Raw genomic sequence first — 16,394 nt, forward strand, 5'->3', positions numbered from 1 at the left:
CTTTCCCTGTATTAGACTTTCCTCTTCTTAGCCCCTCAAAATTATGTTTAAGCTATAATCAATGAAAAAGAAGACCCCAATCCATTGTGGTTTGCTTTTCTCATACCCAACAACCACTTTAATTTATTCTGACTAAATAAATTTAGTAGATCAACAATAAGTCATCATTACACAACATAGCATTCGAGAGACAATATACCTTTTAAATGATATATTGCATAGTATACCTGCTTCCCAAGAGACCCACGGTAAGGCAGGTAAATCCAGAAGATTCAGCTTTACTAAAAACCAAACACTTGTGATGAATCATCTATGACCCCAAGATTGTTCACCATTCCCCAAGAGGTCAAGAGCATGGGTCCTGAGAATGATGTCTAGATGTTGCTTGCAAGCAACAAGAGATAGATTAACTGAAGATTTAACAGCTTCTCATGAACTGGTATGTATGCTCCAGGTTTGTTGTAATCTAGATGATACCATTCAGAGGTGGATGACATTATCCTCATTTTGTGAGTGAAGACACTAAAGATCAAAGATTAAAGTGACTTATCTTACATATTCAAGAAGTGGCAGATTTAGGATTTAAGGCCAGGTCCTATGACTCCAAACTTCTGTTCCATGACTTTACAGAAAAAGGGTAAGGAGTATATAGATTTGTGAGCTGTTCTGTATGAACAGGTCGGGTGGGCAGGGAGAAGGGTGGAATGAAAAGATAAAAGAAGGTGGAGAAAGAGAACATTCAAACTTTCACCTGTCCCTAAACCAGTATGAACCCCAAAGAGGCCCCTTCTTTGTTTTAGTTTTGCACGTTTTTGAATTTTATATAAGCTGAATCATAGTGTTTATTCTCCTGTGACTTGCCTTTTCACTCAGTATTATGTTTCTGAGATTTATCCAAATTCATTGTGTGTAGCTGTAGGGCACTCATTTTCCTTTCTGTATATTGATCCTTTGAACATACTACAATTTATTTTTCTATTTTGTCCCACTGGTCATTTTATCTACCCCTGTGTAAAATATGATCTCCTAAGATCTATTCTTGGCCCTTGCTCTTCCATATAAATTTTAGAATCAGCTTGTCTATTTATACCAATAAAAACCCCTTTGAGATTGTGAATGGAACCCAGTAGAATCTATGGGTAAATCTGGGAAAAATTGACATCTACGTGAAACTGAACTTTCCAGTTTATGAATACAGTGTATCTCTCCATTTACTGTTTTCAATAAAGTTGTATACCATTTTCCCATTAAAAAAAAATACTCACATTGTTTCCCTAAATCCAATCTCTTCTCCGGGTTGGGCTGTAAAACATGGGCAGGCTAAAGAAAACGTCTCAAACAGAGTAACTAAATCTCAGAGATTGTAAGTAATTTCTGAACTTTTAGAATCACCTAATTTAAAATAAATTCTCTAGAATTTGTCCCAATTTTTGAGCAATGTGAGGAGGATATTAGTGCTGGCAGGGCTAACTCTACGATAGACTGAATAGGCAACCATTCAATATCAAAACGATTTAAAGGAATGCTTTGCTTCAAAACATCTGTAATCAGAGTGTACCAGGATTTAAAATCAGACAAAGGATTTGAAATTTAGCCCTGACCAGATAAGCAAAACTGAACAAGTCACTTCACCTCTCTGGACACAGGAATAAATGACTAAGATATATGCTTATGCAAGGGCTCAGCGGGAGGTAATAAAAGAACTGGGCTTGGAGCCCAGATCCATTGATTCCTAGCCAACCTAGCCATGTTAACCAAGAAATAACCCACAGTAGACCCCAAGTAATTGATTGACACTTTCTAATTTGCCTGCCTGCAGCCTGGAGACTGGACTCTTTTTCCAGGTTTGGTGATCACAGAACTTTTGGTTTCAACTGGAAAACCCTGAGAGACCGGGAAAGTCCCCTTACAGCGCCCACCCCCATCACCATTCCCTCACAGCATAGAACACAGCCCAGTAAGAGGCTGATGCTTCTGTTTCTTCTTTTTGGATAACCCACCAAGTGTCAAACACATTTGCACATTATCTGACATATTCTCATGTCATCCTACAAATTTATATCATGATTGCTGTTATTCTCATTTTAAAATTGGAGAAACTGAGGCATGGGCAGGTGAAATAACTGAGCATCACACTGCAAAAGAGTGACTAAAACATGAAGGTCCATGTCCCAAAGGTCCCAAAGAAGGGGGCGTGGAGGGGCCATTCTACACCGTGGTCTGCACTGTTCTTGTCTTTGTCTTCTACTCTGGGTAGAGGGAAAGCAGGTTCCTTTCCTATCACCTGGGAGGCCCAGGTGATAAAAGAGGCAAAACTAGGTGAGAAGCAGCTCTGCTGTCTGGGGTCCACATGCCCCATGGGGGCCCAAGGTGCCTGCTTGGCCACCCCTTCTCTAAATCCTGTTCATTTCCGACCCTGGGCTGACCAGAACTCTCTGGGTTAAGGGATGCTGCTGTGGTTTTCAATTTCTCATCCTGTACAGTGATATGCAGTTGGTTCTGGTTCAGCTGCCTCACAAATGAAAACCTTCCACCAAACAGCATTAGGAAGAAAAAGCAAGTCAATCCTGCAGAGGGCAAGGACAGCAGAAATCCTGTGTCTGTGACAAATAGGTTTATGTGATTTCCTGAAGACTTGAGAAAAAAAATAAGACACCAGGCTGCCTGGGTGAGCAAACAGTGGTCTGCTAGGTGGCAGCACACTTTACACCTGGCTTCCTGCCTGCTGTTTGGAGGACTTGCCCCTCTCTAAAGGAAGGGGGAAAAGGAAAGGCCCGGCCGAAGGGTCATGGAGGGAAATGAGTATTTCTTGAGGGTGTCCAGTGTGCCAGACCCTGATATAGACGTTTTAAAATACATTAGGTCATTATGTTCCACAACTGATTGAGATAGATATCCCTGGTTTAAAGTCGCTCATATTAATATTGAATATTGAGGATTTACTCTGTGCCAACCACTGTACTAGGTATTCATTAGCTTATGTGACTCCCTTAATATCCCAGCAAAATGGGTACTATTATTAACCCTCTTTTACAGATGAGGGAACAGAGGTTTAAAGAGGGTAGGTGACTTTAACATCACAGAATTATGAAGCCAGGACATGGATTTGAATCTGGGAGGGTAATATCAGAGTCTTTGAAGGAGGACTGAGTTCACTCCATGTGTATAAGAAAGACTATAGAAAATCTTCAAATGTAAAAAGTGACAGAGTTGGAACTAAAGCCTGTGTTTCTAATAATATTTTTTCTGAGTGTAAAATGAATATTTCTTTTTCATGAAGAAATTTAACGTATAGGACCTTGACCAAAAGAATGCAATTATCCTCTATAATCACACAATCCAGAGGTAAGTACTATTAACTTTCTCTGCTGCTTCTCTCTGTGTGTATGTGCATGCATATTTCTCATAGTCCCAATCATATGTCTATGTAGTTTTAAAATAGCATTAATTTCACTTAATACTCAAGAATTTTCCCAAGCCATTAAATTATGTCAAAAGCACAATATTCCATGAAATGTATGACATAATTAATTATACACATATTTTAGAATCTGGATTGGTTCCAGTTTTTCACTACTCTAAAGTTTTGTTGTAAGGCACAGCCTTGGCTACAAATCTGAGCACACATCTCTACTTCTTTCTTTTCTTTTTTTTTTTTTTTCGGTACACGGGCCTCTCGCTGTTGTGGCCTCTCCCGTTGCGGAGCACAGGCTCCGGACGCACAGGCTCAGCGGCCATGGCTCACGGGCCCAGCCGCTCCGCGGCATGTGGGATCCTCCCGGACCGGGGCTTGAACCCCTGTTCCCTGCATCGGCAGGCAGACTCTCAACCACTGCTCCACTACTTCTTTCTGTAGGCAAGTTTCCTATAAACAAAATTGCTGGATCAGAGGATCTGACCACATTGAAGTCAATACCTACTACCAAATTTATTTCCAGAAAGATTGTGTCAGTTTTCATTGGCTCTAGCACTATACGAAAATTTCAGATTCGCTTACTCCTTTGCTTTTGAGCCTGTTCTCCTGCCTCTTATGGATTATTTCACCCACTATTAGATCCCTTCTTTCCAGAATTGTCAGCCTCACCATCATCCGAGGCTCCTTTGCTCTGCTTTAAAATAGGCACCACATTTCTCCTTATCCTGACCCAAAAGCAAGAATCCCTTTTTTTTTTTTTTTTTTAACCAAAGTTTGGTTGATCTGAAATATTGTGTTAGTTTCAGGTGTACAGCAAAGTAATTCAGTTATATACATATTTTTTCAGATTATTTTCCATTATAGGTTATTACAAGATATTGAATGCTGTTCCTTGTGTTATACAGTAAATCCGTGTTGCTTATTTATTTTATATATAGTAGTGCATATCTGTTAATCCTATACCCCTAATTTATCCCCTCCCCCCTTTCCCCTTTGGTAGCCATGTTTGTTTTCTATGTCTATGAGTCTGTTTCTGTTTTGTACATAGATTCATTTGTATTATTTTTTAGGTTCCATATACAAGTGATATCATATATTATTTGTCTTTCTCTGTCTGACTTACTTCACTTAGTATGACATTCTCTAGGTCCATCCACGTTGCTGCAAATGGCAATATTTCAAGAAGAATCCCTTATTTGATTCTCTTCTCTTTAAGCTGCACCCTATTTCACTGCCAGTTTATGACCACTTTTCTGAAGCACATATGGTAGGTATCCTTTGACATACTACCATCTAGCCCCACTCTGTCAGTTCCCTCCATTTAGGGTTCTATGCTCTTATTCTAATGGCATGGTCCTCATAAAGGTAGCTGATGACCTCTCACTTTTCATCGTCTCCATCATTACCTGCTTCTCTGTCAAAGTTAGCATCACCAAACTTTGTCACCAGATTTCACTCAGTTTAATCCCTATGACACTTGCACTTCCCTGTTTTTATCTTTGACTGACTCTCCCCTCTTTCACTATAACCTATTCCTTCTCCATGGAAATCCTCAAATTGCTATCAGATTCCACCTTTTCTACGGCTAGCTGAATACACAGGTTCATTGTTTTGATGTAAACACAAACTTAAAATATCACAATTTTTGAATCTTTCAAATACACATAAAATTTATCCAAGTAGATAGACTAGAGAAAGAGAATATTCAAGGCAGAGTACTAAAGACATAGGGAGGATGTGAATGCTACTCTCAAGAAAGTCTAAAGTCACACTTCTCCCAGCACGACAGGGCCTTCAAAAGGCATTTCTCAAAATGAAAGCGGGAGGGTGCAAGGAAGGATATTCAAACATCAAACTAATATAGAGAACATGGCATTCTATGCCCCGAGTTTACTATATAAATTTTCAGAGTAGAGGCTCAGAGAAGTCCTACGATATAAAGACCTGTTGAATCTAGTCTTTCTCATATTTTTTTGACTATTAGACCTTTTGAGTATGGGGAATTCTGGACTGAGAGGATGAGGTTCCCAGTGATGAATTTAGGTAAAGCCAGACGGTGGCAGGTCTTAGCTGCCCAGGAGGGGTGGAGGGGCATTTTAGATGTTGAGTTCAGCTTTGGAGACTGACTAGAGGTGACGGGAGTCTCAAGTTGACAGGATTTCTCCACTGAGAAAAGTCTCATCATGGTGCTGGGAGTGGAGAGAAAACTACTCAAAAAAGAAGATGGAAAGAACAAAACTCTGTATTGATTAATAGAGAGAGGGTGAAGCAGAGAAAGAAGTCAAACGGCATTTATTTACTGATTCACTTGTTTATACATACAGATCTCTAATTATCAATATAATAAGTCAGCTAAATCTTTTACAGCCCCTACTCTCAAATAACTGATAGTATAAGAGAATGCTGAGAAGAATACCGTATCTATCTATCCACAGAGATGGAAGGACATCTTTAAAATAAGAAAAGTGAATACACAAAAAATACATTAAATGCATACACAAATAATTACTATTTATTATACAGAAATAGATAAGTAATACATAAAATATATAAGATATATACTCAATACATAAATACATAAACAATTAATCATAAAATACAGACATATTTTATGTGCATAAAACACACATATAAAATAATTCCAGGGGCTTCCCTGGTGGTGCAGTGGTTGAGAGTCTGCCTGCTAATGCGGGGAACACGGGTTCGAGCCCTGGTCTGGGAGGATCCCACATGCCGCGGAGCGACTGGGCCCGTGAGCCACAACTACTGAGCCTGTGTGTCTGGAGCCTGCGCTCCGCAAAAAGAGAGGCCGCGATAGTGAGAGGCCCACGCACCGCGATGAAGAGTGGCCCCCGCTTGCCACAACTAGAGAAAGCCCTTGCACAGAAACCAAGACGCAACACAGCAATAATTAATTAATTAATTAATTAACTCCTACCCCCAACATCTTCTTAAAAAAAAAAAAGAAAAAAAAAAGAAAAAATAATTCCAAATTAAATGTATACATAAATAAAATATTCAAGAAAAACATAAATAATACATAAATATATACTTAATACATAAATACATACAATAAATTAACTATACATAAAACACATACGTAAAATAATTTTATATTAGATGTGTGTATGTAAATAAAATGTTCAACTTCTATAAGGGAAGCTCTATCACGTGTGTATGTGTATTAGATGCGTGTATGTACAATGAAATAATTAAATTCTATAAGGAAATAAATCCAGTGATGTAGAGGATAACTGATATTATCACACCTCCTACAATTCATGACCTGATATTGATGCAGCATTCAAAATTCTGCTTTCAAATCACTCAGCCTATTATGCACTATTTCTTTGCACTGTTCCTTTTTTATTTCTATAATAATGATAACAACCAACTCATCAACACCTGGTGAGCAGAGCATTCTACTTCCAGAGAAAATCTATTGTGAAAGATAACCAGTTTCTCTGAGCTGAAATGACACTAAAAAAGTAAAAAAGAACACAGCAAAAAAAAAAAAAAAGAAAAAAATAGACAATATGGTATTCAAAGGGAGAAAACACATTCTTTGCTGCAATTTTAGAAAATGGGATATAACAACCTCTTTTGGTTTGGTGTCTGTACACGTCTCAATGTTTTTATAGAAAAGGGTCATATAATTTCTACTTTCAGAAGTGAGCTGACGTGACCAGCAATTTTTAGTGGCCTCTGAAGAGGAGGTAAGGCTGATATGAATTACATCTTTGAAGATATCTGTATACTCACCAGCATTACTTATTGAAATAAAAGCCAAAATGTTATCCTGGAATCAGAATGAGCCAGAAATAGACAAAATACTTGATCTCACAATATTTTGCTGCTCCTGGATAAATAACAGATGAAATTGTCAAGCATGTACTTAGCTGCCTGGTTGAAGCCCCATGCTAAGGGTAGGAAGACAGTGATACTAGAACACTTGTGCTGGGAATAAAGATGCAGACGTAGAGGATGGACTTGAGGACACGGGGAGGGGGTAGGGTAGGCTGGGATGAAGTGAGAGAGTGACATGGACGTATACACACTACCAAATATAAAATAGGTAGCTAGTGGGAAGCAGCCGCATAGCACAGGGAGATCAGTTCTGTGCTTTGTGTCCACCTAAAGGGGTGGGATAGGGATGGTGGGAGGGAGATGAAAGAGAGAGGAGATATGGGAATATATGTATACATATAGCTGATGCACGTTATTGTACAGCAGTAACTAACACAGCATTGTAAAGCAATTATACTCCAGTAAAGATGTTAAAAAAAAAAGAACACTTGTGCTGGAGTTAAGTGTTTATGTGTTATGGAATGAAATGGTTTTCCCATCACTGACTAGCTGTGTGATCTTGGGCAAGTTATTTCACCTCTCTGAACCATAATTTCCATGTTAGAAAAATTGGGACAATAATCATAAAGCATCTTATATGATTGCTAAGAAGTTTTTAAAAAGGGAAAATCAGTGTCTGTCATAGAGAAGGGACTCAGTAGCTTTTAGTTATCTCACCTCACCCAACACCCTTATCTTACTATACAGTCAAATTGGACCCAAGTTCTTTGGAAACAGGGGTGTGGTCCCTATTCACAAAGAGGTTGTGATCTAGCTGAAAAAAGAAATGAAAAGAAAAACAGGCTAAGAAATTTTTCATAAGACCCATTCAAGAAAAATTCTATGCTCTTTCTCAGTGAGTTTCACTGAGTCGTGTAAACAGAAAGTGTTCCAGGACTGAAGTCACCCTTGATAAACATTGATCTAGATGTTAAGGAAAGGACTGGTAAGGTTCAGCTAGGGGTGGAGCATCAAGAGAGCCCACCAGGTGGGCAGAGAGTTTCAGCAGACATGAAGGCAGAGAAACATGCTTCAGAGTATTAAATGAATAAAATTGATGTTTGACTATATCTCATGTTTCACAACTGAAACAATCTTTTCCATCTCAGCCCTGATGAAAAGGGGAGTTCAGTAATAAAAAAGAAGAGAAACATCTCAATTGAAAACTAGATGAAAGATATAGCGAAAAAAATAACAAAAGTGCAGATGACTAATATATATTTTTAAATGTTCAATCTTAATAGAAAGCAAATACAAACTGAAAAGCGAAAAATCCTGTTTAACCTTTCAATTCTTGGATATGGCAGGAAAAAAGAAGGAGGAAGAGGAAGAAGAGAAAAAATAGCTATAGTTGGTGCAAGTATGGGATAATAGCTACTCACATACATTACTGGTTGGCATGAATTGGCACAATCTTTCTGGAATTCAATTTGATATTATTTATTATAAATGTTTGAATTTTCCAAATAATTTAGTCCAACAATTCCTAAGAAATTCATCTTAAAAACAGTCATGAATACACACAAATATGTAGCTAAAAGTAAGTTTATGACAGTCCTCAGATACTAGTGACTCATTGTAAACAATTTACATACCTTACTATGAAGGACTGATTAAATAATTCATGCCATATCTGTTTATGGAAATTCTATGAAGTATTTAAACATTATGTTATACATGTATAAGTCATGCCACACTATGGAAGATGAAACGCTATTGCAATATAAGCTTTATAAAGTGCCTATATAAATATATACAAACAGAGAGCAATTGTTATTTTGACAGCGGTCATTGCTTGGTGATGTTATTTGTACTTTTATTTTGTATATTTGTGTCTTCTGAATTTTCTGCAATGAACAAATATCCCTTGTTTAATGAGATATAAAAATGAAATGAAAAACACAGAAGCGGACTTCCCTGATGGCACAGTGGTTGAGAGTCCACCTGCCGATGCAGGGGACACGGGGTCGTGCCCCGGTCTGGGAAGATCCCACATGCCGTGGAGCGGCTGGGCCCCGTGAGCCATGGCCGCTGAGTCTGCGCGTCCGGAGCCTGTGCTCCGCAACGGGAGAGGCCGCAACAGTGAGAGGCCCGCGTACCGCAAAAAAAAAAAAAAAAAAAAACAGAAGCAAATAAGGAAATATTCAGTAGTAATGAGTAGTTCTTGAGGATCTGTGTATGGGATAAAAATATGGAGGAAAGCCAGTGGAAGAGAAATTCTAAAAAGGAAGTGGATCAGGTTTGGCTAAATTCAACCCTGGGTGATGTCTAATACATAGGTTTTTCAATGCTAATTAATGTGCACCTTGAGAACCAGGCTGATTTGAACTATAGTATAATAAGTTGTATTATTAGTGGCCATTATACAAGGTCATCACAAGGGCAGAATTTGCCTAGAAGGAATTTGACTTTTCCAATGTAAATGATCCTAAGGAGAGGTATCACCAGTGGGCATGAAACAGTGATTGACAGTAACCCTGCACATAAACAGAGCATTTTCATGGCTATTCGAGACAGATAGCTACTTTTGTGTTATGGGAAAGTCTTGGTCTGTAGCTCCTGAGTACCACATCTTAGAGCAAGTGTAAGTTACTTTCCTTGTTGAATTTCTCTTCTGTTATCACAGAACCTTCAATAACATCTTATTAAACTACAGCTTTGCTTTAGCTGTGCCATGGGGCATTAAAAGGATCTATGCACAGTATCAGGACAGAGGTGACCTGAGGCAGAGTGAACAGCGTCCACTGGACAAAAAGAAAGATAGATGATGGACTGCCAGATTCTCCATCAGGATGACAAGCAACACCCGGGACAAATCTGTGTGTTATGAAAGCATCACTGGGATTCTAGAATAGACTTTCTGCACAAACAGTTGTTTTGCATTCAGTTAATTTAAGATACAAAAGGTGAGTTAAAGTCATAGTAGTCTGAATATTCAAGGCCTCCCTACGGTCGATGATACCTGGAAAACTCAGACTCAGCCCCATGTCACATGGTACAGCCCTGTTCCCAAACACGCATCAACTGACCCTAATTCAAGGGGTAACATTAGTCCCTGATGCACAATAATAATGAATGGGACTTAAAATAATATTGAAACTTCACCAGACCTCACCAAGATGTCAATACAGATAAAATCACACTAACTCTAATCACTGAAATCACACCAGCGCATTCCTCACCTACACAATGGAGGACCCCAACACCCCAACACCTCCCACAATCATTTCTAAAAGCCACCAGGAGAGTCACTCATAATTCATTAACCTTTGTACCCTGTTTTTACAGTGCCCTGATTCTAACACTTCTGCCAGTATCTGTTCCTCTGTGACATTGGGATCATGAATTCATTCATCAAATATTTGTTAGACACCTCCTCTAGGACATTTTCTGTTCAAGCCACGGTATGACAGTGAATAAAACAAGAAAAGTTCTTGCTTTCATGGAGCTTACATGGAAGGAGATAAGTAATAAATCGGTAGGCAAACTGGTATTTAATATGCTAAATAGTGATCAATGCAATGAAGAAAAATAAAGCAAAGAAAGGAAATGCAGTATGATGGAGGTTGAGGGCAGCATTTGAAATAGGAGAGTCAGGAAAGACCTTTCCGTGCTGAGACTTGTTTGCAGTGAGGGAGTAGGTGGATTATCCATAATTGTGGTATGAGTGAGGACACTTGGAGCTTGTGGGCTCTTTCTGTGGTCTCTCTGGTGGTCATGTGCAGACTAGGGAGAGGTCATGTCAAGGAGACAATTATTAATATACCCAAAGCTATATACTACTTTCACCGCCCCCCCCAAATATCACTAAAGAGAGGCTACCCATATTGTCTTCCATGCCAAAGAGGGAAAAATGCTCCTCCCTTACCCTCTGTATTGAAATTCATCACTAGAGGCATAGAAGAGGCATTGCTTTAATTCAGAATCTCACAGTCCCCACCCCAGGGAAACACCTTTTCTCTTTAGGGCAAAAGCGTGAATCAAGAGGTCAGGTTAAGAATCAAGACACCATGCAATCTCCTCTATCCCTTCCTTCCCCTCAGACTCTATAACACCCTTGTACAACCCCAAAGCCCTTCTGCTATGCAAAATGACTTGTACAACTCATGTTTTGCTCAAAACTTTACTTCTAGAATGCAGTTCAGTGTTAAGGTACATGGTAAGTGCTCCAAATCAAATTTGAAGAAACAAAGAATCCAACCCGATCAAGGCAGTAGCCATGCCTGGATGTATCTGAATTCCAGTCATGGGTACAGCCTAGGTTCAGATGCTGATTTCTCATAAATTCTGGAAAAATATGCAGATGAGAGAAAGCTAATAAGAAACTGAAATGCTAACATTTTCATAAAGCATTTCTCAAGTTCTGTTTTAAAGAACTTGGGCTTCAGAGACAAATAGATCTAGATTGAAATCTTGACTTTTCCTGTGTGTCTGCCCTGAGACAAGTTCATGCACTTATTCATTCTTTCATTTCCTAGGCACTTGCTGAGTACCTAGTACCTTTGAGCCTTGTGCAGGCACAAAGTGTGCAATGTGAATCAGGCAGCAAAGAACTCTCTTGTCAGGAAACTCATTTTCTACTGGGGAAGCCAGAGGAAAACAGGTATACTACAAAAATTAAGCATAATATTTGCTTTGCTAGAGTATTATAATGATTAAACAGTTAAAATACATAAAAGACCTAGCAGAATATCTGACTCATAATAGGCACTCAATAAGTGTTGTAAGCAACACCGGGTGGGGGAGAGAGCATTGTCTAATGGAGTGGGTCTCAAACTCTATTAGCACATCAGTATCCCCTGAAGGGCTTGTTAAACAGACAGTTGTGTCCCAGCCCTGGAAATTCAGATTCAGTAGGTCTGGGGTGGTGCTTAAGAATTTGCAAGTCCAGCAGTTGCCAGGTAATGCCAATGCTGTTGGTCTGGGAACCACATTTGAGAAGCATTGGCCGATGGGCTCAGATATACTTGCAATCTCATTCCCAAGCCATTCTTTATGATGTCTGTGGTTGTGAGCAAATAACTATTTTTCTTAGTTTCTGATTGCACATCACTAAACGGGATAATAACACATTTCACAGGACTGCTTTGAAGAGGACTCACTAGTATATTTGGCATAATAGAGGAGGAATAAATGTAAGTTATCTCTGTTTCATTTTAGTCTGTCTTCGTTTTCTGAGCTCTGAAATTATTATTTAAACCTTTCAGAACTATCTAATTTTTATGAAAGTAACTTTATAAGATTATCTTCTCTTCTTGACAGAAAGCACCTCAAGAGAAAGGATATTATTTTCTACATCGCTCACCTAACAGTGCCTGAACGTGATAAATATCCCCACATTAAATATGTATTATCTTTATTATAACTGGGTTCTCCTAAAATATTGTATGCCTTCATTATCTTACTTGTTTGCTTCTGTTTAAAAAAACATGGAAGTTCCAATAAGTAAAATGTTGGAATACTTTTTATAGTCATTATCTTCTGATAACTTATAATGGAGTATAATCTGCAAAAATACTGAATCACTCTGCTGTACACCTGAAACTAATACCATATTGTAAGTCAACTATAGTTCAATTTTAAAAAGTTGGAATAATTTTGCTCTGCTTCAAGCATAACTCACATGTCATTGGATGCTGATTAATCAGAAATGCTCTGTTTCTAGCATTTGAATAGTTGTTCAAAAATTATGAAAACTTTCTAAAATGTGATATTGATCCTTCTACTTGCCCCGTGGCCAGTGCTCATGGAAATACTGTTCACAATTATTTCTCCACACACTTTTTTGCCGTGTCATCTTGCTTACAACTTCTTTGTGGCCTATTCTATGTCATCCAATACTCAGGACCAACTTCAGAGATGTGTGATCTGTGCAGCCACACAGAACCCCATGCTTGTTCTGTGCTTGATCTAATACTTACTGTCACCATCTTTCCCTTCTTCATAATTTTGGAACAAGGGACCCTGAATTTTATTTTGTACTGGGTTTCACAAATTATGTAGCTGATCCTGCTGGCACTAAAGCTGGGATTCCAGAGACATGAAAATGCTGTATTGACAATGAGAAAATAACTTCCTTTCATTTTCTGACAAACCAATGATAGATTTCTTAACAACAGCTATATAACCTTGGGAAAATCACTTCAATTTACTGAGACTGAACAACCTCATCTATAAAACCTCATCTAAACTGGATGCTCTCTTATGTACTTCTAGTTCTAAAATACTATAAATCTGTTAATTTCTAAATACAGAGAACTTTACAACTTAAAAAAAAGGAACCGCTGCTTTAGGTAAACACACTTTCTAAACCTATTGAATCTATTTAAGAAGAAAAACAGATGGTGAATGTATCTTAAGATGCCATTATTTCTCATATAACTACATACCTTGAATTTCCATGTAATTTCCTGGGGACAGTCAATCTGAAAAGCTTTCCATACCTTAGCCTGAAAAATGACACATCAACGACATGCTGAGCCTTCTGATTACCAGGAATACAGGGCCCATTAAACTGTGAGCATGCATATGCACACCTAATTATGTTTATGCCTACTTATAAATCAGCAAAGTGAAAGCATATGCATGCTGAAAATTACCCATCATTAACTTTCCTAATTGCACCCAAATAAAGAGGGAAATAATTCACTTTAGAATATGTTTGCATCCTTTGGGCAAAGCCTACACTCATCTTGTTTAGGTTTTGAAAAATTGTCTTCTTGCTCATAAATGGAAATCAATTCTTTGGATGCCAAAACACAACACAGCTCTTCCCTGGGTGTTGAGCAAGAGAAAATGAAAAGATTCAGATATGAATGTCAGAAGACTAGAGCATGGATCTAGGAAGCAAACAGCATAGACAGGAGATACTAGGCGAGTGAAAACAATTCCATCATTCTGATGAAGAATGCCATGCAGATGGTGACAGGCCGACCACAGATACAATAGGAAGCAACAATGAAGGACAGATCCTCAGGGAAAAAGGGGCATTAAATTTAGATGTCGACAGAAGACTCAATTTCGTGACAGTAATTGAGATCAATTGGAGCACTGTCTGCTCTCTGTACTCACAATTTCCCTTGTAGTTTCTCTGAACAATTACTGTTCTATTACTGGCAGGATTAAGATAAGACAGACAGGAGTTGTGCATGCTTAATTGGGCTTCCATATATGGTTTACTGCTGTCCTTAGAGACAGGAAGCAGAAAGGAAGGCGGGGGGTGGGGGGAGAACAGGGCTTTTGATGTTCATAATAATAGGAAACCATCCTGGTACTAATTCAGAGATGCAGAGTCCTGAATAAGCAATCTGAGGTTCTGCCCCTTGATGATTCTCTTCTCAGCACTTTGCATGCATTATTTCACTTAGTCCCCACAACAACAGTGAAGAGGCTTCTATTATTGGCCCCATTATACAGATGAAGAAGGTGAGGATAAGGAAATCAACTAAGATGACCCAATAACAAATTGGTGGGGTGAAGATTGAAACTCCAATTCTTTCTGACTCCGAAGCCCTTGTTTCAAGCTGTATTGCCACCCAACTCAAAGGAGCCCAAATTCCCAGATTTAATCATCTTCATTTTGCCAAAGATTCAGATGGACTTTTACTTTTCTCTTTACTATATTGACAATTAAAGAAAAATAAACAACTGAATGACTCTTTCTAAAATGCTACGTGCATCATATGACTCACTTCTGTTGACCTATGCTAGGGCAACGCTTTCCTTTTGAGCCACCATCTTTGCAAACCCTCCTCTATTTCAGTGTTTTCCAAATTATGAATCCACCCTCCCCTAAGGAAGAAGCTAAATCATTCTGTTCTAGATTCTGCCAAAAAGATTCACTTGTGCAAGAATTTGATAGAGAACTAAGTAACCCAAGGGAGCCTTGCGTCTGGGGCATTGAACTTCAGGAAGGCAGAATGTTTGATGAGTCCAGTTCTCCATGGATGACAATGGCTGTGCTTCTGATGTCCAATCTTGGACACCCCAGGTGTTGTGCCATGGGACCTGAAGTAAGGTTGGGCATTGATTTTGGCTCTGGGGCTCAGTATGTGTCTCTCTTACCTTCTGGAAACTATCTAATACTCTTTAACAATTCCCTTTTCTGCTTTTACTAACCAGAGTGAATACTATTGTTTGCAATTAACAACTTTAATTTTGACACCTGCTTAAGTAACTATGAACTCTTTTCTTTGTCACCCATAGTCTTCCCACAAAAAGGTTCCAGTAACATCCCTTACTACTCTCTTGTCTATACCAGTATTTTAGTCATTGTGACTTGCAGTGTGTTTCCTCTACTTAGAAAGAAATCCTTTTCAATTAGACACTGTACTAGGCTTACTACACCTGAATCCAGAGAATGCACAGCTTCAAGAACCATCTACCATCCCACGCTTCCAATTATTTTAGATATGAATACCTAGACTAGGTCCCTACCTGACGGTAAATGTATGGATTTGTTAATCATCTAGCCATCAATGAAGCTTGTGTAAAGAGAAAACATAGGACAAGCTCATATCAAAATCACTGTATCCCTGAGCAAATCTGTTCTGCATCCCTTCTTGCTTTCCTACATTTGTGCACTGGAAGGGAGGGACTTGAGTGCCTGAAAACCTAAGAGTCACATTGATCTTTGTATCTTCTTCCTCTCTGTCAATTTTTCCATTTTTAATACATTATATGTGACCCACTCCATCACCCAAGCCCAAACTCTTCAGAGTCATCCTTGATTCTGTCTATATTTTTAGTCCTTGAATCCAATCCTATTAATTGAACTTCCTTCATATTTAAAAAAATCCTTCCTGTGTTCATCTATTCATGCCCGATAGCAGCAGCCTCCTGCTGGTTTTCTTGCTTCCAATTTCTCTGTTGCTTTTCTGTTCTCCATAAGTGTAAGTAGAGTGACTTTTCCAAGCACATATATGACCATGTCTCTCCATGATGGAAAACTCTTTTCATCACCCACAGAATAAAATCCAAACTTGCTGGCATCGAATACAGGACCTCCATGATCTGTAGCAGCCTGGCCCTCCCCCTTCAAATCCTGCACTCTCCCATACATACCAGGAGATGCAATCCTTGATGAACCACAGAACCACGTGCAGGTCTCCAAATAATCTTGCTTTCTGCCCGC

This window comes from Lipotes vexillifer, unplaced genomic scaffold, assembly GCF_000442215.2.
Source record: "Lipotes vexillifer unplaced genomic scaffold, Lipotes_vexillifer_v1.1 scaffold5, whole genome shotgun sequence".
NCBI lineage: Eukaryota > Metazoa > Chordata > Mammalia > Artiodactyla > Lipotidae > Lipotes > Lipotes vexillifer.